Raw genomic sequence first — 24,958 nt, 5'->3', positions numbered from 1 at the left:
TTGCTCCAATCATGTAGCAGTGGCAGAAGAAAGTTCACCTATCATTTTAAGAACAAACACTCCAAGCATATACTTGAATAATTCAACTAATTACTAAAATCTGTGTAAGACTGTGCATTGTAGCCAAGATTTGCATAACTGATTCCTAGTAATATTCTGTAGTAGCCAATTCAATTGGTCTTTAACTTTTGTAGATCATCATTTGGGGAGATACAGGAAGTAATGATGCTGGCATCTCTGACATCTGCACTCCTTCAGCCAACAGAATCTAATTCTAAAATAACATTAACAATGTTACAGTAGCATCTTCATCTAAGTTAAGTCATTTCATAAATTAACTTTCTTCATTTGTTTGTGGTTTGTCTATGAGTATGGAGATTCTTACATTTATTCCAGAACAATTAAAGGTTGAATAATCTCTGGAAGTAATACAAGCTCCAAAACTAATTTATGAATACTTTTTTGTAGGCAGCCTCGTCAAACAATTCATGAGGAACAAATGAAGGAACTAGGCTTGTTTCCTTCCCTCTTTGCTACTTAAATTTTTAAACATTTATTTTGTGGAACTCAGCTGTGTCTGTGGGATTTAATTTGCTTTGTATCAACTATTCCTTTTTAATACTTGGCTTTTAGTCATATAAATTAAACTATTTATTCAACTTCCTGACAGGTAATGTAACATGGACCTGCAAAAGAAGTAATCATTTATGATGCTGATGTCACTCTGTGTTGGAGTAAGATCATTTCAGGGAAACAAGACACAAGAGAAGATCAGTTTGTAAATTCAGCATGAAGTCTTATGATCTTTGTGGATGCTTTTCAAATAAAGAAAAAATATACCCATAGGTTGCTTTGGCTGCAGAACATAGAAAGCTATGGCTTCAGCTATAGTCATTGCCAAGCAGAATTTACTTCTGCTTTTCCCCTGTTATTCCCAGCTAGGTTGGGATTTCCAAAAGCACAAACAGGCAGCTAAGTGCTCAGATCCATTGAAAATGTATAGAAGTTGATTTTTCCACTTTTTCACACTTGAAAACCATCTTTGTTAGTTTTGTGTCAAAAATAAAACTGCTATAAATAATTTAATGAATAATTAGTAGGAATGTTTTACAAAATTTTAGACAAATGTTGATGTCCTTATTCATGCAACTTTGCCTATCTGTGCTTGCTAAATAAAAAGTAACCTTCCAGTTACTTGTGAAAAACAGATTTGACAACTTCAGTATTCATAAAATTTGTCTGAGAGTTTTCTGTTGAACTGAAAGTCAAAATTAGAAAACATAGGTGTGATTTGCAGATCATTCTTTGAGCAACAGGTCTCCATATATGGCATCTGAATGCAACATAACATTTAGATATGTATTTCTGTTCCCTAAAGGACTGACATATCAGTCATATCTGAAATTTGCTATCTGTGAATGTTTTTGTCTCTTTTGCTGTCTGGGGATGCTGGGAAGGATCAGCACAATGTGAAGGGAGTACGGAATATTGCTAGAGGCTCATCTGGTCAAGAGAACCAGGGTAGCAAGCAACAATATCCTTATTTTTCTACAGCACCAAACTGAGCCAGTACATAGAAGAGGAAAAGTAGCCTTTTGGAAGGTGTTCTTTAGTAACAGCTAAGGTTTGGAAATGATTGCAACTCAGTATGGCCTTCTTGTACATAGGTCCAGCGAGGCATAAGCCTGAGACTCCACTATGATGGAGCTGATGGCAGACTAGAGGCAAGATGCAGCAAAGCCTCATCCACCACAGCTCCATCGCTCCATCTTCATTCCTTTACCCAAGGTGACCATCAGTCTAAAGAGGACCTCAGGTTTCACTTTTGTTCAGCAGAACTCTGCATTTCTGGAGGCAGTTTTTAAAATATCACAATGGGCCCATTTTTAAGTGACTATCATTTGAGGCCCCTTCCACACAAGGTCCGTTAGCTAAGCAGCAGGATGCTCTGCACAGAAGTCTGGAGTTGCCATCAGACTGAGGATAGTCAAGACTCATCCTTTGTCAACCAACAGCACAACAGAGATCATTATTTCAGAGACATTGATGGTTACATGGTAATGGGATTATGAAGAATTATTCTGCCCTTTGACAACTTTATGGAAAGAATACAGCCCATAGGAAAGGAGTCAGGGATCCACTATAGTCATGTGTGACAAGTGAAAACATGGGCCATGAAGAAAGTGTTTCAAGGATGGTGTAACCATACATTTGATTGGATCGGCCTGTTCTTTAGTTTTTTTAGCTACACACAGGCACTAAAGTATATACTGCCGTGAGGCTTCCTGTTTACTCAGGAAAAGCCTGCAAAAGGCATAGAGACAGAAGCAAATAGGCACAGTATTGAGGGGCACTGAGGACTGTCCAACAGGTTCGGCACAAATTCCTGCTTGCCAGTCTTGACAGCCAAGAAAACTGGGAGGAGAGATCAACCGTAGCACAGACTATGTGATAGATGTAACACACAGTGAATCTAGTTGCTGACTTTCAGCCAACACTCTAGAAAAAATGTAAATTGTTTGGAATATGATGATATTTTTATGCTGCCAAGAAGAAGCAAATTTACAAAATAAAAGACTCAGGTCATTCAATAAATCAGGGAAAAAATGGAATTAAAATAGAAGTTGGTATTAAAAAAATCACCTGGAAACTGGATAGTGTAGTAAAATGAGATATTTTCAGACTTATATATCAGTATATTCAGTAATGGCAAGGATGTTATTCAGGCCTAGCCTGAAAAAATAATAATAATAATAAAAAAACCCTTTGAAATAGCAAAGTCCAAATTCAAATATTTGGAAAAAACATAGCATGTTTATGTGATTCAATAATATCTTTAGGGTGAGCAAATATGCTCATTAGAACTTCTATATCAGGAAAAGAATAGCAAGTCATTTAACATTATTCTTCACAGTAAACACACAGAAACTATTAAATGTTCATATTTCAGCACATTCATTGAAGTAAAGGCATATTTTAAGACTGTAGCTATTTGGCAATAAATTGCTTATATGAGCAAATCTTTCTCTTTAGGTTATCTAAGAATTCTGAGTAATGGCTGTGATAAGGTAACATTCATCCTGTTCATCTTATTAAAAGAAATCAGGCCAGATTGTAAGCTGATTTACAATCTGATAAATCCCCATGGAAGGTGACTTCATTACTGAGACTATAAACCAGCACAGAAATTGTCTTACATTATTTAATTCAAGATACCCATGAATCCCAAAGAAATGTTTTCATTTACACAAATTTAACCTCTGTGACTTTAGAAGGGCAGGGCATCCAAAGATGAGATCAGAGCTGAACTCTTTAAATTAAAAATACAGAAAGGAAATAAAATAAATATATAAAAAGATGGATAGATGGATGGATAGATAGACAGATATATAGATAAAGAGTATCTCCCTTTCTTCATTTGAAAGAAGAAAACCAAGCTTGACGAACATGCCATTTTTATAGTAGAATCCATATCATTTTTTAAAGAACATCCAGAAGAACAACATTTTCCTGTAAAACTAAATAAAATACTGTTAAATGAATATACTGAATATTTAAAAACATTTAAAAGAAATCTTACAAGCTATAACTATTTGTGCTTTCTGTCCTTTTCTGATTACATTGTTCCAGCGCCTATCATAATTTTACACTGAACTATCTTAAAGTATAGCTACTATTTCCTCTACCTTTCTATTGCAATGAAAATATTAAATTATTTAGGATGACTAAATAAGTAAATTGTGAAACACCACATAGCACAAAAGTAATGTGACTTTTAAAATAGTGATTTTTATTATTAAAGCCTCTTTTTTTTTCCTCTTGGGATATAGTAAACTTGATCTTAAGATTTGATTTTATCCATAATTCCAAATATGCATGAATCAAAGATCCTCAGTTATTCCACAATCTGATTACATGACATTTCAGATGGCATTTCAGTATAGGGAGGTACTAAAAGGGTGTAAACTTTTTCAAGTGGGCTTTTCCTTAATGGAAAATTCATTAGAATTTGTAGTAGATAGGTTCTGTTGGAATCAGGATGTAAATTTGAAAATTAAAGGTCAATATGTTATAACTTTCATACAGAAATATAAATATGCACCTGTCATGATTTCCAAAATAATATGATACTTAAACCAATGCAAACTAACCTGATTAACCTGACTTTAAAAAAAAAAAAATCACTTTCAGCCTTTGCCAGTCTTTCAAAAATTTTTACTAGCAAGTCACCATATTCTTGCTTAATTACACAAATCGAAAGAAATACAAGTCAGAAAAAAATTGAGTTATTTTAGAGGAAAAATAACAAAACTCTTCAAGTCAGTAGTTCAAATGTAAACTAAAAACTTGGAAATAAAAAAGAAGCTGTTTGTAATTATGAGAAGTTACCTATAAAAATGAAATACTGAAAACACTTACTTCATTCCCTGACTGATCAGGCTGTTGTGTTCTAGCCTCCTTTTGCTTAATCTTCTGACTGCACTCACACCAATATTTCCAATATCCTCTGCTACACAGGAAGATATTATCACATCTTGTAGAGGAAACACAGAACCTCTACACACAAATTTTGGCAGATTAAAATATTTCTCAGTTCATCTTTTGGTTTTGATTAAGGCCTTTAAAATTTGCCTCCAGCTTTCTGGGTACCATTTTTGTTTCCATAATCAATTGCAGATTCAAAAGCAAGGAAAACTTGGTTTTGCACTCTTAGAATTTTGGCTCCAGTCCTGCAAACATCTCTATGCAGGTGGACCCACCCTGGTGAAATCACCGAATCACTGAAGTGTTATTCTAAACCTTCCACTCTTTTCTTACCTTTTTTACCTTTGTATAATCTTTCTCTTTTTTTTCTTTCTTTTTTTTTTCCAAGATAGATAACCATCACTAAGGAAAATTGTGATAGAGATGCAGATCTAGGAGATATAGAAATGTTTATAGGTAAAATTTTCCAGATTACCCAGAAAGTGAGATTTTCAGGGGTGTTAACCACCAGCTCTTGTATAAGCAACTCAGTCCCACTGAAATCTGTTGACTAATGTAGCTGTATGTACTAATGTAGCTGTTCTGAACTGTTTCAGGACTAGGAGGGCACTCAAGAAAATGCCAGCTGGGTTGTGAGCAAGTACCATTACCGCCCTCTCTGTTACACTTTTTTATTGCAGATTATTCCCTCTGCAATGGAAACAGAAGTGTCTGCCCATGTCCCACTGGTACAATTCACAAGCTCATGTATTTGTAAAAACCCACCTAAACTGTTAGGCAAAGTGGATGTGAATTGTAAAAATCACCCTTTCTCCCTTACTACCAAGAGGAGGTGAGTTCAAACAGAGGACCATGGTTGATGAAGATAGAGCTACACCCCGGTGTCCCTGTTGGAGATTGTTAGAGATTGCCTAGCAGACCCAAGATATGCTGAAAGACGAGAAGACAGGCTACAGCAGGCCTAGATATTAACTATGATTAGTAGCCAAAGACTACTAATTAGCTTCTCAATAGTTCTTGGCCCCAAATCTAAATAAGCAACTGTCTTTGGAAATCTAGTCCTTGGTGCCTCAAGCCATTCTGAGAGTCTGTTTTAAACTCCTAAATTGTTTACACATATTTTTAACCTTAGTAAACCTTCAGTCAAGCACTACTTCAGATATTTATGGTCCCTAAACTTTTATTTTGCACCAACCAGGAAAAGAGTTTGTATTTGTGAACACTATGACTAAACAAGAAGACTAAAATTCAAAACATATTGGTCCTCTGATTTAATTTAGGAAGATTTGAAGTTATTTTAGGAATTATTTCTTGCTGCTTTATCTGTTAGTGGAAATCTCCTGCTACTAGAGATAATGCAAATCAAACAACATCTGGGGAAAAGTGTACACACACACTGAAATCAACCTTTCTAGATGTATTAATTAATCCCTAATTCCTGGATATTTCATGTTGTCTTAAATCCCATGTCTTCTGACAGTGGAATAAGTGGAAGAACAAGTATGTTGTGCAGGGATAAAAGCAGTTTGACACTTCATGGATTCATGTTTCCCATGACTTCTGCCCTCTGGACACAGAGTTAGAGAGTTCACATGGAATGGGGGGCAAAAGTTCACAGGGAAAGAGAGAAAGGAGCTGAATACCTTTGCATTCTCCTCTACCAAGTACCCTCATATATAAAGATGCAGTTGTTCCATTTCAGTCAGCAGAAGCTGGCTCCAGATGGAGAAGGGTCTACACGCTCAGCCCACCCACTCCAAGGTACAATGCTGCAGACCTAGCAGATTCAAAAGCACTCCCCATCATATGCTTGACCAACCTGATAACCTTCTATGATGAAATGAGTGTCATGGCAGATGAGGGGAGATGAATGCGCATTGTCTGCCTAAGACTTCAGTAAGATTTTTGACACTGTCTCCCATCAGTTTCTCACAGAGAAGCTGGTGAAGTATGTGATGGATGAACAGTGAGATGGACTGAAAACTGGATGAATGAATGGGACCAAAGGGTAGCAATCAGGGAAAAAAGTTTAGTTGGCAGCCAGTAACTAGTGTACCTCAGGAGTCAATACTTGGTCCAATCCTGTTCAACATCGTAATTATCCATAATAATGATCTGGATGATGGGGCAGAGTGCATCCTTAGCACGTTTGCTGATGATACAAAACTGGGGTCACTGGCTGATACATCAGAGGGTCATGCTGCTACTCAGATTGACCTTGACAAGCTGCAAAAATAAGTTCACAAGAATATCATGAAGTTCAACAAACGGAAGTGAAAATTACTGCACTGCATGGAAGAGAATGACTCCAGGCACCAGTACCTGCTGGAAGCCACCCAGCTGGAAAGCAGCTTTGCAGAAAAGGACCAGGGAGTCGTGGTGCACTTCACGTTGAACGTCAACCACCACTGTTCCCTTGTGGCAAAAAAAGGCTAGTTGTATCCTGGGCTGCATTAGAACTGTTGCCAGCATGTTAGGGGAGGTGATCCTTCCCTTCTCATCAGTATCGTAAGGCCACACCTGGATTACTACATCCAGTGCTGAGCACCCCAGTACAAGAGAGAGATGGAGCAAATGTCTTATGAGGAGTGGCTGAGAGAACTGGGATTGTTTGGTGTGGAGGAGGCTCAGGGGAGACCTTATTGCTCTCTACAGCTGCCTGAAAGGAAGTTGTGGGGAGCTGGGTGTCAGCCTCTTCTCACAGGTAACTAGTGATAGGACAAGAGGGAATGGCCTCAAGTTGTGCCAGGAGAGGGGGAGGTTCAGGTTGGAAATGAGGAGACATTTCTTCTCAAAAAGAGCAGTCAGGCATTGGAATGGGTTGCTCAGGGAGGTGGTGGAGTCACCATCTCTGGGGGTGTCTAAGGAAAGTTTGGATGTGGTGCTTAGGGACATGGTTTAGTGGGTGATGTTGGTGGTAGGGGGACAGTTGGACGAGATGACCTTGGAGGTCTTTCCCAACCTTAATGATTCTATGAATCTGTAACTGAAGAGAGTCCAGGAAAGGGCTACTACAATGATGAAGGGACAGGAACATCTCTCCCATGAGGAAAGACTGAGAGCTGGGACTGTTCAGCCTGGAGAAAAATGTGGTTCAGAGTTGATCTCATGGAGGTCCACAAACATCAGATGCGACCAGCTGTCTCCAGCGGTGCCCAGTGACAGGGCAAGAGAAAAAGCACACAGTATGAAACACAGGAGGTTTCTCTTGAACATAAAGAAATATATACAGACCTGTGGTGGAATCTCCAAGCTTGAAGATCTTCAAAATTGGTCTGCACATGGTCCTGGGCAACCTGCTCCAGGTGAGCCTACATGAGCAGGGTGGCTGGACAAGAAGGTCTCCAGAGGCCCCTTCCAAACTCAGACATTCTGCGGTCTCTGGGGCTTTCCCACTGGTGGCAACGTGCGAGACATCCTCTGACAGGCCACAGAGGAGCTGAGCCTGAGGAGGCACTGAGGCACTGAGTGCTTTGCTGGCACTGAGAAGGTCACCAGGATTTCCCTGCCTGCATAGGTCCAGTGCCCACTGTCAGGCCCTTGTGCCCGGGGACACCAGCCTCCTGTCACAGGACCTGATCAGCCTGAGGCTAAACCACCCCCTGCAAGGCCACACAAAGATGGCAAACATCCCGTGAAGCAGGCTTTCTGCCCCCCGTCTCCAGGGCATTTGCTTTCCTCACCAGAGGGGGCAGAGTCTGCAACTCCTCCCAGCACAGGGAGAGCCAAGCCGACAGGCAGGGTGAAGGTCAGTCCATGGAGCTGGCTGGCCTGAGGGCTGCTGGTGCTTTTCAGCCCTCAAGGAGACCCTTTGGGAGGCCCTCACCTCCCATCTCCCTCTGCTTACTTGAGCTTTCTTTGCTTTTCTCTTCCTAGCACATGGAAAACTCAGGCACTTTGCACATCTTTCTTGCAGGACACGACCTCGGGTGTTGAGGAGACACTGGAGGGAAGTGGCTCTGCTGTGATGGCCACTGGGAGCAGGGCACAACAGGCAGAGCCATCAGAGGCATGAGAACCCCACTGTTGCCCCATCTGTCTGTGTGACATCAACAACGCAGCCTGTGTGCCCTCGTGCTTGCATTGCTTCTGCTTCAGCTGCATCCAGAAGTGGGCCACCAGGACAGCTTTGTGCCCACTCTGCAGGCAGCCATTTGACCGTGTCCTGCACACGATGAGAGCAGATGATGACTATCAGGAGTATGTATTCAGATCAGCCACCTGTCAGCCGTGGAACAAGGTCAGGGAGGACCAGGACTCTGTGGCTGTGGCTGGGAGGCAGGAGGGGGTTGATCGTATCCTCAAGAGACAGGTGGTCACAAAAAGCACTCCAGGAGAATGAGGCCCTTCTGTTCATCTGCACACCTTGGCTTGATCCCTGTCAGGGAAGCAAAGCTCCAAATCCTGAGCATCTCAGGATTTTAGCAGCAGTCAAGAATCAGATTTCCATTCAAGCAAAGCACAGTTGTGCCTCTAGATGAAGCTGTGAAGGAATTGGTTTTCAGTGGCAGCACCCATGAGCTGGAACAAAAAGAAGACTGGACAACCTGATTCCAAAAATATTTCAGTGGCATATTCACAGTAAATTGCTGTGGCTAAACATGCCCTCACCAGTATTCACATGCAGCTGCAGAAGTACTGAATAGCCCTGAACAAAAATACTTGTGATTATTTCAAGAATGATCAATCCACAAACTATCCAAATAGTATTTCTTGTAAGACAATAGCCAGGAATGTAAAACTTCCAACCCTTCCCACCTCTGTTATTTTGTGATTCAGTACTGGGGAAGAAATGTACCTTCTCTGACCTTATTCAGAGACATCTCTTGTGGCCAGCTCTGATCTCTTTCATCCTGCACAAAGTTGTCCACTTCAATACTTTGCTCTCATCTTTGGTTGGGGCTGAGACTACTTGCAGTACAATTAAACACAAAAGGGCAGTTCAAGCCTTAATCTGTCGTAGTCTACTGTTTGTTAGCTGAAGTAATGAAATTCTTACATGCAGTAAACAGTGCAATAACTTTTGAATGTGCCATTCAATCCCTAAATTTCAGAGACTGTTTCATCCATTAAACATCTGAGAAATGAAGGACAGAGAACTGTTTCTGCCTCCCAATTTGTATAGCCACTGTTTATATAGACACAAAACAGCTAATGGATGACATTCATTAATGGTGTTAAGCATAACTGCTCCTCCTTGACTTCCATTTGTCTTCCTTCTGATTTGCCTCCCTGATAAATAAGGAAGAGAGAAGTTTGCAGAGATGTGTGTATAACACCTGCATCATGTGTGTGGGACAAGTGACCGTGAAGGTCCAAGCCCCAGCTCACAGTAGGAGACAGAGATGGATTGGAAGAGCAGCACAGACAGGGGTGAAGGAGCTCCTGATGAGAGCAACCAGCTCCTGCAGCAGGATTGCCAGGTCCAGGATGGCCAGATGTAGTCTGTGTGTACTCAGCAGACATGTTCACAATGCTCAACAGGATACCTAGTCCTTTGCTTTTCCATCGTGTGAAATATAAACCATAAAAATATATGCATTGGAAATTTCATCCAGAAATTAAATATGAATTTATCTATTTTTGTTCAGTGCATGTATATCCCTTGAGAGAATATGTGCGGGCAGTTAATGAGATGTATTTATTTGAAATAAAAAACATGTGTCTCTCTGAGAAATAAAGTACATTGTTATATGTTTTTTACCACTAAAAATATTAACTACATTCTATCAATTGGTTTGTGTTCCAATTTATTCTAATTTGTGGAGGTGAATTGGCAAAAAACGTTGTGAGTACTTTAAAATCAGAGGTTTTTTCTTCTGTGAATTCATTATCATCAGGAAGAATTAAAAATGCCTAACATCTATTCTGGAGGTCATAACAGCTTTTTTGCAACCATTTTTTTCAATAGCATATTTTTCAGTTTCCCAGGGGTATGAGGCAGGAATAACTGAACAGGCCAGAAAAAAAAAGAAAAAAATATGAAGGAAATGTTATATAAATTGGATTTCAGATCTGGAATTGAAAAAATTGTCTGATTATCCATTTTCTAATGACTTAAGCAATAAGAAATGAAACCTGATGAATCTGTTTTGTGTTGTGCTGCTGTAAAGATGAGCAAATGTATCATATCGTATCAGGTTATCATATGATGTTTGCCCAAGAGAAAAACCCTACTTTATCTCCTAAAATAAACTTTGATAAACCTGTTGATTTAAATTGAGTATCTAAAAGTCAATTATTTTAATGGTTTTGTATTTTCATTTGTTTGGGGGGGACTTAGAAGATGACAAGTGTTTTAAATACAGACTTCGAAGTGATACATAGGAGAAAAGTATCCTTTCATCTCCTTGTTTTTGTCAAATAAAAAAATGCATATGCTTTTACCATGGTATGTTCATGAGAGTTTATATCTGCAGCACTAATACCCTCAGCTCTTGAATGCCAGCCAAATCACAGACATCATTTGGTCAAAATCCTAAACCTAGTTAGGGCAGTAGACATTTTTTTTTCAATTCTTTTTTTTTTTTTACTTTTCTCTCTCTCTCTCGTGTTTTTTTTTGTTTGTTTGTTTTTACAATGAGAAGACAATACAACCAAGTTTAAACATTTTTTCTCTGAAGTATGGAAATTTCTAATTAACTTCTAATACATTAGCAAAAAAATATTAAGGCATAATAAAAGCATCAATATGTATTAATTTATTAATTAATGTTAATTTTGGGAAGGTCACAGTCTGTGTAAGGTTATTTTAAGCCATGGCAGGCTTTATACATCTTTGAATCAGGGTGCCATCTTTGTTACTTCTGTTTGTATCAAGACATAACTCCTGCGACAACTCTGTTTATTTCACTGGTAATAGACATTATAGAAAGCTTCAATAGGTCTCTTTCCATCAATAATCATATGACTCGGTAGTTTACAACATTTTAGAGATAAAGCTCAGCTGATTACAGATTGCTTTCTAAGTGAAGAGATGCAATTACAACACCTAGTTGACCTTGTCTGTTTAGGAATCCTGTGATAGGCTTTTAAGTACACAGTTTCAGAAGGGTGGAAAAATTAAATGACTCAGACAAAGCAATTGTGCGGATCATGATGAATGCACTAGTGGAATGACTTTGAAAGTGTAAACTCTTGAACTGAGCCTAGAAATTCTTTTAACTGTGGTTTATATAAACATTTCACATCCTGCTCCATAGCAAACCTGTGCCCCTACTAGGCTAAGATAAGATTAACTTATAGTGCTTGGAAGTATGCAGAAATTGTTTAACATATAACCTTATAGCATGTTTTTACTCCTTTTTAGCAGAACGTTTACATTTTATCTGCAGAAAAAGTAATATCCTGTTGTAACAACATTAAAGGCTTGTTGGAAACTTTAATAAAGAAAATATAATACTGGCAAAGGTTTATACTAAAATATGGCATTTAATTGGCTCAGCGTTTTGATAGCAGCAGCACAGCTATTGTTATGTTCTCGACCACCATTTGTATGTGCTGTTAGATTAATCGCTGCCCTTCAGCTTGCTGCCCTTCCACTGAAACAAGAAAATTGTCTGCCTAAAGAAGAAGAGTGGACAGAGGAAGGAGAAGGAACAGAATGTAATGGTTTTCTGGTTAAGACCTGAGAGCGAAAGACAGGTGATGTGGGCCAAGAATTTCAAAAGTAGAGTCCAGATTCAGACATATTAAATCCATCCAAACTCTTCTCCCTAATATTTCCTGTTGACTGGCTCTAGGCTGCAGGAGGTGCCCTGCCAATAGAAAACACCAGGCACAGAAAATTGGGTGGAATTTGGGATGTGTGAATCTGAGCCAATGCCTATATACAGTCATAGAAACCCAGTCTTGTTGCCATTTTAAAAACACTTCAAAGACCCCACACAGTCATAGGAACCTAATTTTAAGTAAGTTGGCTTCCTTTTTTTTTTTTTTCCCCAGATCTTTTAGTTTGCTGCAATGAGAACTGTACCACATACAATTATTCTTAAAATTCAGATCTTTTGAAAAATAGTACAATAACAGAAAAAAAAAAAATCTAGCATACTCTTTGGTTTCCTCTGGAGTAAGCTCAAAGGAAAAGTTTTTCTTAATAGACAAATGATGCTTGTCAGTTTAAATGTTTCACTGATCTTTGTCCTATGAAGTTATGTGTTATACTAAGAGAAGTAAATGGTCCTCCTCTTGCCAAGCAAAGTTTGTCTGTGGAGCCTTGAAATTCATAAATTAAGGGAAGATGCCCTTCTTGGAAAATGCAAAAGTATGTAGGAGATGAAGGAAAGAATAACATACATTTATAGCAACTTATTCCTTCTTTCAACAACAATTGGGGAAAAAAAAAAGTCCAAGGTATTTTACCATTTAGAACACTAGTAAAGCTCTTTATTTTTCAACATTAAGTTGTCAGACATATCCATATTCAGATTATATCATTTATTTAGGGAAAACTATCTTCTTGATACCTATATAATCCCTTGTCTTTCATTCTGCGCAAAGCAGTAGCTATAATGCCTCATCACTCGATCAGTGGTACATCCATGTCTTTTGTTATTGTTAGGAACCACCACAGTACATTCCTCTCTCATTAAGGGTCTGATCCAAATTGACTGACAACACATGAACCAGCCAGTCAGCTTCCAGAAAACCTTGCATGAAATTTCAGTTCCCATCAAAAAGTTTACTGACAGTCCACCTGGAAATACATGAGCAGATCACATTCAGGAAGACTTAGTTCTTTCTATTTTGTGAAAAATATCAAACAAACAAACAAACAAACAAACAAACAAACAAAAAAACAGAGAAACAAAACACACACACACACACATTGCTAAAATAATCCCTAAAGGAACACAGAGATTTAAGATTTAGGTGAAGCTAGTAAGTGCATAAATGGCACTGTGAACGACGGTATATTATTAGCAGAACATCTCAAGGACACTGTGATTCAAATGTGGGTTTCAGCTAGCAAAGGGAAAAGGCAGAAATAGAACCACATGCATTTCGTTCTGTTTGTCCACAACCCTGAATGGAGGATGACTGCAGCAGGCTTAACACAGCTTGTACATCTTGTCTTAGTTCTAATTTAAGCAAAACTATTTCTGATGCCATCTGCATGCAGGATTAGAAGTAGACAATGTACTAAATTGGAAATTTGGAAATCCTGGAGGAGTAGTGTGCATTCAGTTGCATCCTATCCCAGTCTTCTGTGTTTTGTTCCCACAAAGTCATTGATACACTTTCTGTGTTCATTTACATTGCTATTCTGAACGCACCATGACTACCCATGGCTACTCAGTGGGCCACCCAAATGGTATTTTTGGCCACCCAGGCTCTGGCAGGTTAGAGAGATTTCAGAACTCCTCCACAGTCTTAGACCATAGGAAGAATTATAGCTGTGCTGTATATGTCTACCCCAGTGATGGCTTTGGGAGTCCAACTAATGGGATATCATCACCATAATTTATATATATCATTAACCCCTGTGTCATGAGAACCTAAGCTTTCTTGCCAGTTACAATTACACTAATTAAGAAGTATATATGAGGCTAATTACTACCCTACTTCAGTGTCTGCAGTCGCCCTGCCTTTGGTCTCATGCCCAAAAGTCTGAAGAAACTGACTATAATTAAAAAAAAAAAAAAAAAAGTAGTGTAAAAACCTCAATATGTCAGTTGCAGCTGAGCCAAGTAATGACTAATAGGGACAATGTTTGCAAGGATTCAGAGTGCATAAACACTAAAGAGATAGAAGAATTATATTGGGTGGTCCAACGAGGTATTAGCAACAAAACAGGAAGGATGTAAAATAAAAAATCAAATTTGATTACCAACAATTCTCCCTGTTATTCTCATTAAAAACAGCAACTGCTTCTCCAAAGACTGGAGAATGCATTTTGAAACGGGCAGAAAAAATCATGATCTGAACCGAAGATTTCAGGGGGATTGGATCTAGTACTTTCCCTCCCTCTATCCTTTCTTGAGAACATTCTTTCATGAATAGGTTCTCGGAAAGTCAAGACACCAGAGATGAGAACCTGGCAGATGATGTGGACTTCCATTTCGTGTCATTCCCACTCACAATGAAGTGAGGACCATGGATAGTCTAATGGAGAAAAATTGGCCTACGGAATTGTGGTCTGTTTTTTGTCCTTCTTAGATAATCTACAAGGTGTTACATGCAATTTTCTTTTACCTGAGCTAAGTCATTTGGTGCACAACTTCAGAGGAAAGACATAATCATTTTAGAATTTTTCTCAAAATACTTAGTGGTTCAGAATACTTCAGTTTCTGGGCAGAAAAACTGGGTGAATCTATTTTATCATCAGATGGGAAATTTATCAGATGAAACAAGATTTTCAGATTGTTCTTTTCTGTATCAGAATTAAACAATATGAATCTTTTCTGAGGAAAATAAAATAAAATAAAATCTCCTCCTAATTGCCTTTCTCACTTCCAGAAGGGAAAAAATAAAAAATAAAAAAATACCTCCAACAAGAAACAGTCCAAACAGTCCACTCAGTTGTATTTGATCAGTACCAATGCAAAACAACACACTTGGTTTACGTGGTTCACAGATTATATCTACAGAGAAGGAGAATCTGGCTTGGAAAGAAGTGATTTAGAGAAGGCATTGAACTTCCATAAATGGATGTCATTCCAATGTGTGGTATGAAGGACTACCTGATTATTGGTTGTTGAAAGAGAAACTGATTTTATTTCTGACACAGCACTGGTATGATCAAAATTAGGATATTGTGACATTTCTAGTTATAGTACCCATGCTTCAAGTAGGATAAGGAAATGTTGAAGAGCTGGGGAAAATAATAATGAATAAGTCATTATGATATGATATTCAGCATACCGAGATCATCAAAGAGGAAGTTAAGGGATAATCCAAATTCTGCATATAGGTTCTTGCACATCTCTTTTGGGGAGGGTTGGGGTGTTCATTTTAGCTGCAAAAGGTGTAATGATATCTAATTGTAGGATACTGAAGCAAGATTTTAATTTAACCAGGACATAAAAGACAGTGAGAATAATTTAAATTGGAATAGAAAGAGAAAAGATGAAGTCACTAGTTCTTGGAGTTTTTATTATTACATAAATCTTTATAAAATGTGCTTTCATCAATTTTTTGTGAGGTTTTGCAGCTTTTGAGTCTAAGCAGTTGGTCTGCGCAATGGTATTTAAACTTGGATTCACTAAATCGCATACTTTAACCCTTCTTTCGTGAAGGAGCTGGTGCTTCTGGCGACCTTAAGGTAATGATATCTCAACTTTTAAGGTTCCAGTTCATTAGCTCTAAAGGTTATAGAAGATATATTTTCCCAAATATTTTTCATAAGTGCCATGAATCAACAGACTTAAAGGTTATTTCCATCTTCTACGTTTAGTTGGTGATTAATCTAAGGTAACGCAAATAATTCTTCCCCTAGGACACCTGGCCATACCCAAGCTTAGATTTGAAACTGGGAAGGAATACACTGTCAGGTCAGAATGACAATGAAAATGGAGACTTTTTGCCTCTCTTTGCACCTCTAAGCATGGAGTGCTTGCAGGTTTATTTGCTTCTCACCTATCAATTGTCTGTTTTTGACCAGATCTCAAGCATTGGTGGGACTTGGACAATGTCTGCTTTCTCTCTCTGGCATGAAACAATTTAATTACCTGGATAATGAAGGGCTTCAATACAGTCAAAGTTATTAGCAACAATGCAGAAACATGCAGGATGAAATAGAATGGCTGACAATATTCGTTCTTAAATTATTTGAAGTCAAGAATACAATGGAATTAACTGAGACTTCATTAATTAGACTTCCAGCAGGGAACTCCTAAAGACTGTGCAAAAGCTATAGGAAAGAAAATCAAAATGAAGACTCCAGAGGTCTAAGTCTCTTTCCTCTAAAGTCAAAAACAGCAGAATGAATTCTAGGGACAGATCCCTTAAACAGTATTGTTTCAATTATAAGAAAGCAGTGTCAACCCTTTAAAGAAGAAGCTCTTGTACTTACCACATCTTGTAATGTAGGATGGTAGGTCCAAATCCTATCACTGGGTGAAAAAGGGTGATCTGCAGACTCCTGGAGAGAGAAATAACATATTTCTGTTCTTCTTCACAAAGTTGAGTTTACTGTTTAACAGCATAGGAAGGAATGTTTCCACATAATGATCAGAAGTTATTATGTAGAGATCTGGTTTTCCTTCAGTACTATTGGGTCAGCTCCACTGATACCATGATAAAATACTATGTTCAGACTCGTGAAATTCAGAAGTAGTTCCTACAATCTCCTCTCATCCATACTTCCATAGAAATGGAAGTACTGTAGTACATCCATACAAACTTTGTAGCTTGCATACATAGAACTTCTTCAAATACAGAACGTAATCAAATGAGGTGTGTTCAGTAGAACATCACTCAACATTGTCTGGAGCACAGGTGGAATCATGCATGTATATGCTTTCTATACATATAGATTTAACTATATTCTTTGGGGTTTAGAGTCAATTCATCAAACACTGCTCTTCTCATTTGGGGTGCTACTGTGGAAAAATGGCGTCTCCTGTACCAACAGTAAATAGCAGCTCCCTTCCCTTCCCTTCCCTTCCCTTCCCTTCCCTTCCCTTCCCTTCCCTTCCCTTCCCTTCCCTTCCCTTCCCTTCCCTTCCCTTCCCTTCCCTTCCCTTCCCTTCCCTTCCCTTCCCTTCCCTTCCCTTCCCTTCCCTTCCCTTCCCTTCCCTTCCCTTCCCTTCCCTTCCCTTCCCTTCCCTTCCCTTCCCTTCCCTTCCCTTCCCTTCCCTTCCCTTCCCTTCCCTTCCCTTCCCTTCCCTTCCCTTCCCTTCCCTTCCCTTCCCTTCCCTTCCCTTCCCTTCCTTCTTCCATCATCTCATCTAATTGTCTTTTAACAATGAGAAAGGATGATGGAAATCCAAATCTTTCATTTGCAGACTGGCACGGTGTTGTTCCATAGCAGAGAAGGAGGACTACTTTTTTTGCTTCTATAGGTAGATGTAATTCATGATACAGAATGAGGTTGCATGAGTAACACAGAAAGCTATATACAAATTACCTACTGAAGGCAAATGCTGGTAAAAAATATGAGATAGCTTTTTATTTAAATGACTGTTACTCAGCATCTTTCCTTTCTTTGCATCAGATTTACCTTACATTGCACAGGAAACTGCATAATTCTGCTGTTCAACAATGTCTTGCAGATGAGTCTACTAAGTGTGGCTGTTTCCATTGATCTTCAAATTTCAGATCCCAAAAGACTGCTGTAGTGCAGAATGAAACCTATGGATGATTCTGATTCAATATTAGTGGATTGCAGCTTTTCCATATCTGATGCTAATCGTACTCTTTCTGCTGGGTTGATACCATACAAACACAGAATTTACCCACCTCTGCCCTCCTCCCCCACCCCCCCCCCAAAAAAAAAAAAAAAGGTGAAAAGAGCGCATGACATCATCTCTAAGCCTCAGGCACTTATACATTAAGTAATCTATGAAAGCTATAAACAGCTGACTCTCGCATTTTACTTATACTCTTGTAAAATATGTGCCAAATTAAAGCTTGGAAGCTTTCATTTACAGAGGAAAAGAAAACTGAATCCCAGTTCCAATAGCTGAAAAGCTCAACATAATGAACATTCTTAACATGTGAACTGTGAGTTCACAACTTAGCATTTCTTTGACATTTCTTTTTGCCAGCAACTTCAGGTTCTGTTTTCTAAAAACGTAACTCTATATCAGAGAGTAGAGGCAGAAAGAACCTATTGTAAATAAAGCTGTGGCCACATTTGCTTAATATCTTTATCAACTATATGGATAAGGGGGTTACCTGTACCCTTAGTAAGTTTGCAGACAACACCAAGTTGGGTGAGAATGATGATCTCCTTGAGAGTAAGAAGGATCTCTCTGCAGAGGGATCTGGATAGAATGGATTGATGGGACATGTCCATTTGTATGGCATTCAAGGCAGTTGCCAGGTAGAAAAGGACCTGGGGGTGCTGGTTAACTGCTGGCTGACCACGAGCCAGTGGTGTGTCCAGCTGGCAAAGAAAGCCAATGGCATCCTGGCTTATGTCAGAAACAGTGTGGCAAGCAGGACTAGGGAAATGATTGTCTTCTTGTATGTAGCACTGGTGAGACCACACCTCAAGTACTGAAAGGAGGTTGCAGCAGGGAGGGTGTCAGTCTCTTCATATTTGGCAAGTGATAGGATGTGAGGCAACGACCTCAAGTTATGCCAGGGCATGCTTAAAATGGATTATCATGAAGAATTTCGTCACAGAAGGGGTGATTAGTCATTGGAACAGGATACCTAGGGAGGTTGGTGGAGTTGCCATCCACGGAGATATTTAAGAGATGTGTGGATGTGGTGCTTAGGGAGATGATGTAGTGGTGGACTTTTGTTAGGTTGATAGTTGATTTAAGGATCTTAAAGATCTTTTCCAACTTAAATGATTCTATGATTCTATAAACCAATTAGTTGCTTGAAAATACTAATTTGTCTCCCAAAAGAAATATTTTTCCAGAGAATATACCTGTTTTTATGAAAATTTCATGAGAAATTCTCACAGACCCAAGGCAGAATTTCAGCATCTGAGTGACAGAGATCTGGTCTGTTACTCTCCTTTGCTGTAATTGAGTGTTCTGAATCATTTAATGAGACAACTTAGGCTTTTTGGCAACACTAACCTTTCCTCCTCATTATTTCTTTTCCTACCAGTTTTGTCTCATCCTCTTACTTGATGAACAAGATAGTGCCTAAGTTGCTGAGAAATAATACTAAATGACAATGTTCACAGAAATAGCTACACACATTCATCTCTCTGAACTGACCATTGCATTTCAAGGTATGTCATTAAAGGATTCTGAAACACAGAGCTTGAAGGAGTCACTGAGATTATGCCCTGCCACCATCTGTAAGCACGGACCCTTATGCCATCTCTGAGCTCATTGCTCACAAACCTCTAGAAAGTGTAAGTTCACGTTTTCTCTGGCGAGCAATAACAGAGCTTCACTATCCTCATAATTAAACATTTTTTCCTAAAGACTAAATGAACTTTCCCATTTACTTCTTGTCACATATCCAGTAGACAAAGAGAACAGTTTATTCCACAACTTTTTGCAGCATCTTTATGTATTTGAAGACTGCTATCGTGTTCCCTTCTGTAAACAATTCACTTTCAGTCTCAAGTCTGAGGATCCTGATTCATGAATGCAGATATCTCGACTTTCCATGTCATGTCTGTCTTTTTTTCCAGTGCCCAGAGCACAGGTCTTGGTAGCATCCAATCAGTACATTACTGATTTTGTTTAATTAGTTTTGCCTGACTTATGGGTCCCTGGTAGTAAGGCACTGGAAAGGGACAATAAGGGAAGGGGAACAATAGCATGGTTCTCACATTCCTATGGTAGAGTATGAATGTGTGCCCCATTATGTTCATCTGATACAACTATTTTAATCAAAATATCATGTGAAGTTCAGTCATTTGACTTGGAAAAATTTAGGAATAGAATATCAAAACATTATCCTTTATCAGACAGACTTCTGATCTTGTTTAAAAACAAAAACAAAACCACACAGCAGGTTTTTCAACAGGATCTACTTTCATGAAGCTCAATGACTGGAAATTATTATATTTTCAGCCTTACAACTTTCTTGTGTGGCCTTGTGAAGCTACTTGAGTTTAGTAACACAAGCAATAATTTAGCATGCTCAGTTTCTCTCGCCTCATTCATGCAGGTGTGTTGTCATAAATTGCTGGCATACAGGATCTCAGGCTTGATATTGTAATGTCAAATGTTTAACCATAATCTTTAAGCAACCCTTTAGGCCAAGGAAAATCTTTAATCATCATCAAAACTTGTATAACTCATAGAAGGTGGGTGTCTGCAGCCTGAAAATGCAGCCTGGCGGATGACTACCATAATCATTGGCCAGCTAGAACTAGTGCCATTGTTAGCAGAAAAATTATGCAACTTGATTCTTATTTCTTCTGAAGACAGCTCAACTCACACTGCAATGAACCATTCCAGGCACATTTCAGAGTCATAAACCACAAAATAAATGCAAAGAAACTTACAGAATTAAACAGGAAATCTGATTTCTTAAAAGAGAAATCAGCTCAATGATCTCGTTCCTTCCAGTTTATTCTCTCTGTTTTCTGGAGAATTTAAATTCTCTCTCAAGTCATCTGTATCTGCTATAACATATTTTTTTCCTTCAATTCCCTGTATTTTTATTCATAGTTCTTTCAGATGACTAAGGTGTGCAGTCAGAAGTCATAGATGGTTACAATTCTCTTACTATCCTCCAGAAGTAGGAATATTCAAGAGCTGGCTGATCCTTTTTTACTGTGTTCAAGGAAGTCAAGTGAAAGCCTCCAAATCCAGAATCAATAAAATTGGTTTCCTCACAAAGCCCTTTATGATTACTTTTTCTTTCTTTATAAGTCAGAATTCATCTGGGACAAACTTCAAATACATTGGTACTGGCAGCCATCTGCCCTCACACAGTAGGCTAAAGCTATCCACTATGAGTCTCAATCATCTTGTGACACAAACACCACCAAACCAGGTCAGCCCAGAAACTCAGTCCCCACAAGAGAATATCATTAAGCACGTCAGTCTCAAACAACCTTGTTCCATGGCACATAAAGCATAAACATACCACCCAACTTGCAGAAATGTAAAGTCAATTAAAATTACTCAGATTGCCTCATTACAAAAACTTGGTAGGATTAGAAAAGACATAAGAGATAATAAATGATATTATTATACAGCTACCCAAACTGACCTTAAACTACTGTGACACTTTTTTCCATGGAAAGGGTCTCTGGACTTCTGTTTTGCTTTTTCTTACCATATTTATCATCCACGGAAGAAGCCCTTTCATTTGTCTTAGAACTGCATTATTCCACACTGAGCTGCCAACAGCAACAGTCCATTTGGTTTCATTTTAATAAGAAGATAAATGACTTTTGGAGAAAATAGCCAATTAATAAATACTAAGATGCATTACTAGAGGCTCTTCAGTTATTTCAGTGATATAAACATGTGTTCATTTCCAAAATACTTTGAGATTGAGGCAAAACCACCAAGTGTGTGATAATTCCCTGAAGATCCCTGGCTCCAGTCTTATAAGGAGAGAGGAGTCCTAAAAAAAAAATCCAAAATGGCTGGAGTGGCATTTGTCCTATGCATCGGTTTCAATTTGATAAAAACAAGAGAAAAATTAAGAAGAAAGCAAATTTGTTCCTTCTCAAACTCTTTTACCTCCAATCTTTATAGTTATTTCATTATTCCCAGTATACTTTGCTTCTCTCCAGCTGAGTAGCCCACCTGGATTACTGTGTTCATATCTGGGGCCCCCAGCCTAAGAAAGACATGAACTTATTAGAATGAGTCCAGAAAAGGGCCACGAGGATCATCAGGGAGCTGGAGCACCTCTCCTGTGAAGTCAGGCTGAGGAAGCCCGGTTTGTTCAGCCTGGAGAAGTGAAGGCTCTGGTGAGACCTTAGAGATGTCTTCCAGTGCCTGAAGAGGGCCTAAAAGAAGGCTTTGGGGGGGGGGGGGGGGGGGGGGGAGGGCGTGGGCGTGGGCGTGGGAGGGCACAAGGTAGGGAACTCTTTGTCAGGAAGTGTAGTGATAGGACACGGAGTAGCTTTAAAGTAAAAAATAGATTTAGGTTAGACATAAAGAAGAAATTCTTTCCTCACAGTGTTTTGAGGCACTGAAACAGGCTACCCAGAGAAGCTGTGGGTGCTGTGGATCCCTAGAAGTGTTCGAGGCCAGACTGGATGGGGATTTGGGCAACCTGGTCTAGTGGGAGGTATTCCTGCCCATGGCAGGGGATTTGGAACTAGATGATCTTTAAGAGCCCTTCCAACTGAAACCATTCTATGATTCTATGATTGAATATCTAATCCATTTGTTACATTCTGCTTTTAAAATGAATTAAATCTGATTAAAAAAAAAAAAAAAGTCATTAAATAAGATGTGTATAAAAAGTTCTTTATAAAAGACACTAGAATGGCTGTCCCAGTTTTATAAGACTAAGAGTAGCATAGGCCTAATAATAGCAAAGCTTTATAAATATCACCTGCTTTGGGAGTTCCTCAAGTATAGCCTTAACATTTGGAAAAATTCTACATTTTGTTATTTAACTAATTATTCTTTAAGAATAAAAGAAAATGATGAGTTTCTTCTCTACAGGACCATTCAAATTCCATATCTACTAGCAACTCATCCTGCTCATGGTGCTCTGTGCACCATCCTCATGGTGCTCTGTGCTTTTCTAACACTTATGACGTATTCTCAGATGACTCCATCTCAAAAAAAAGTCTTTGCAAAAAGTCAGAAAGTAGGTGGCAGCCTATATACAGTGTATGTATACAGGGCTCTCTCTGAAAAATATTCCTCAAACACCTCACACAGAGTAGGAATTCCTTTAAAGTCAGGCAACAACAAACACACAGTGTAGGAGTAAGTCTGTAGGAGGCAATTCCCACAGTTCTCTCAAGACTAAACTTATAAAACAGTGACATGCTAGGTGCCTCCATTTCTGGAAAGTTACCTATATAAGCAGTATTCATTCCTTTTAAAAGGTGTTATGGTGGCCATTATCTTTAGATAATCATCTAAACTACTTCATAATACAATCATCTAGAAGAGAGAAGATCTGAATTTATCTGGCAATGGCTTGAGTTTATTCAAAACGACATCCTGGAAAAATATCGAAAGTGTAGTGCTTCAAAGGCAACATGAGGAAAACAGTTCTGTCTCTGGCTGCTTAAGTGGGGTGGTTCAAACAAATACATAAATGCAAGCTTTATTTCATGAACAAGAAAGAGTTCATGAAGGAGCAATCAGCTCTAGATTCTGATCCTTCCTTAGATTTGGGACTTGGTTCAGATTTAAAACTGTTTCGTATAGTCTAGAATGACGTACATAAACTACTCATCTGCAGCTCTCCAGCTTCCAATAGGGCAGCCAAAACACCAAATTAGAGAAACGGGTCTTTCCTTGGTAACCATACCCTTGTTCTCCCTTGTAGTTATATCCTATCCTCAGCTAAACTAGTTTGTGACTCCATGACTGACAATATGACAGTTTGCCCTCTCCAAGTTAAGGTGGGTCACAACACTTTCTGAAGAAACGTTATATAAGGAGCTGGACACACACCTCTTTTCTTGTATTTTTGAACAGTAAGTGGCTGTTGCTACTGTGATGTTTGCTCAACTCCATGAAGTAAATTTCTGTTCTAGTAAATGACAAGGTGATGCAGGAAATGTAAAACACAAAAGCGTTCAGTAGAAATTGTCAGAGAAGGTTGGGATAGAAAATGCTATCAGGATCTGACTGAAATTTTAGAACATGTATTGTAACAAAAGTGGTGCGCATTGTCATTTCCGATGTACCATATTATTGACTTCTAAGGTTAATAGCTGTAGTAGAGTCTCCACAAATGGAGTAGAACTTGATAGTCTAGAAATTCTTCTGCATTTAACAATGATTTCACTGGATTTGCAGAAAATCTTACAGGTCAGCAGTGGATTCCAACCAATGGCTTAAAGACAAATTGCTTTACAGTCTGCTACCATACCTCCTGAGCCACCCAGTCCTCTGTCATAGTCACCTTTGAACACATTCTCCAGAAGAAACAGAGCCATTTTATATCTGGGAGGAGAGTCTGATCTCTTCATCCAAAGAGAAGCCTTTAAAGTAACCCTCCTAACTAATCTTTCTCGAGCAACACAGACTGCTGATTTGTGAGGTGACTATCTTTCATATATACCATATCCAGACCAGATGTCTTAGTTATTGTAAACCTCATCATGACTTAATGAGACAGTTAAAAATTCTATTCATTTAATAAAATTCAGAGGTCATTAGCATCAAACAAAAGAGAGAGAGTAAAGTAAATTAAAGTCATATCACAAGTTCTGATATGGTCTGATATGTATGAAAAACAAACTCCTTCACAAGGCAGAGTGAAATATCTTCAGATAACCTGTTAAGTTTTATCTTGAAAACAAGTAATCTTGTTTAGAAATATGTGCATATAAGCAACAGTAAAACACTGGGAAAATTACTTTACATTTTTCAGGAAAAAGTTTTCTTTTGAATTGATAGTTTCCATATGTAATATTGTGGGATCAGTGCATAATTATGTGATACTTACAGCATATAAGAGGATGACTGTATTTGTGCTTATTCTTATTTTTTAATGTTGCTTAAATTAGATGAGTAATAAAAACTTATTTTATGAGAGAAGGAAACCTACAATGATGTTTCTCTAGGGAAAGCCTCTTTCTTTGTTGAAGTATTAAGAATTAGATGGAACAATATTTATTGACTAGTTCAGTAAATCTGTTGCCAATTATTCCTGAGTTATACTGTGTTTGAACCAGCATCTCTCTAACTCCTTCACTAACAACTAGTGATATTATTTCCTAGCCTCTAAG

This window comes from Anser brachyrhynchus, assembly GCF_964034855.1.
Source record: "Anser brachyrhynchus genome assembly, chromosome: Z".
NCBI classification, from domain to species: Eukaryota; Metazoa; Chordata; class Aves; order Anseriformes; family Anatidae; genus Anser; species Anser brachyrhynchus.
Note: the sequence above shows the minus strand (reverse complement) of the source record.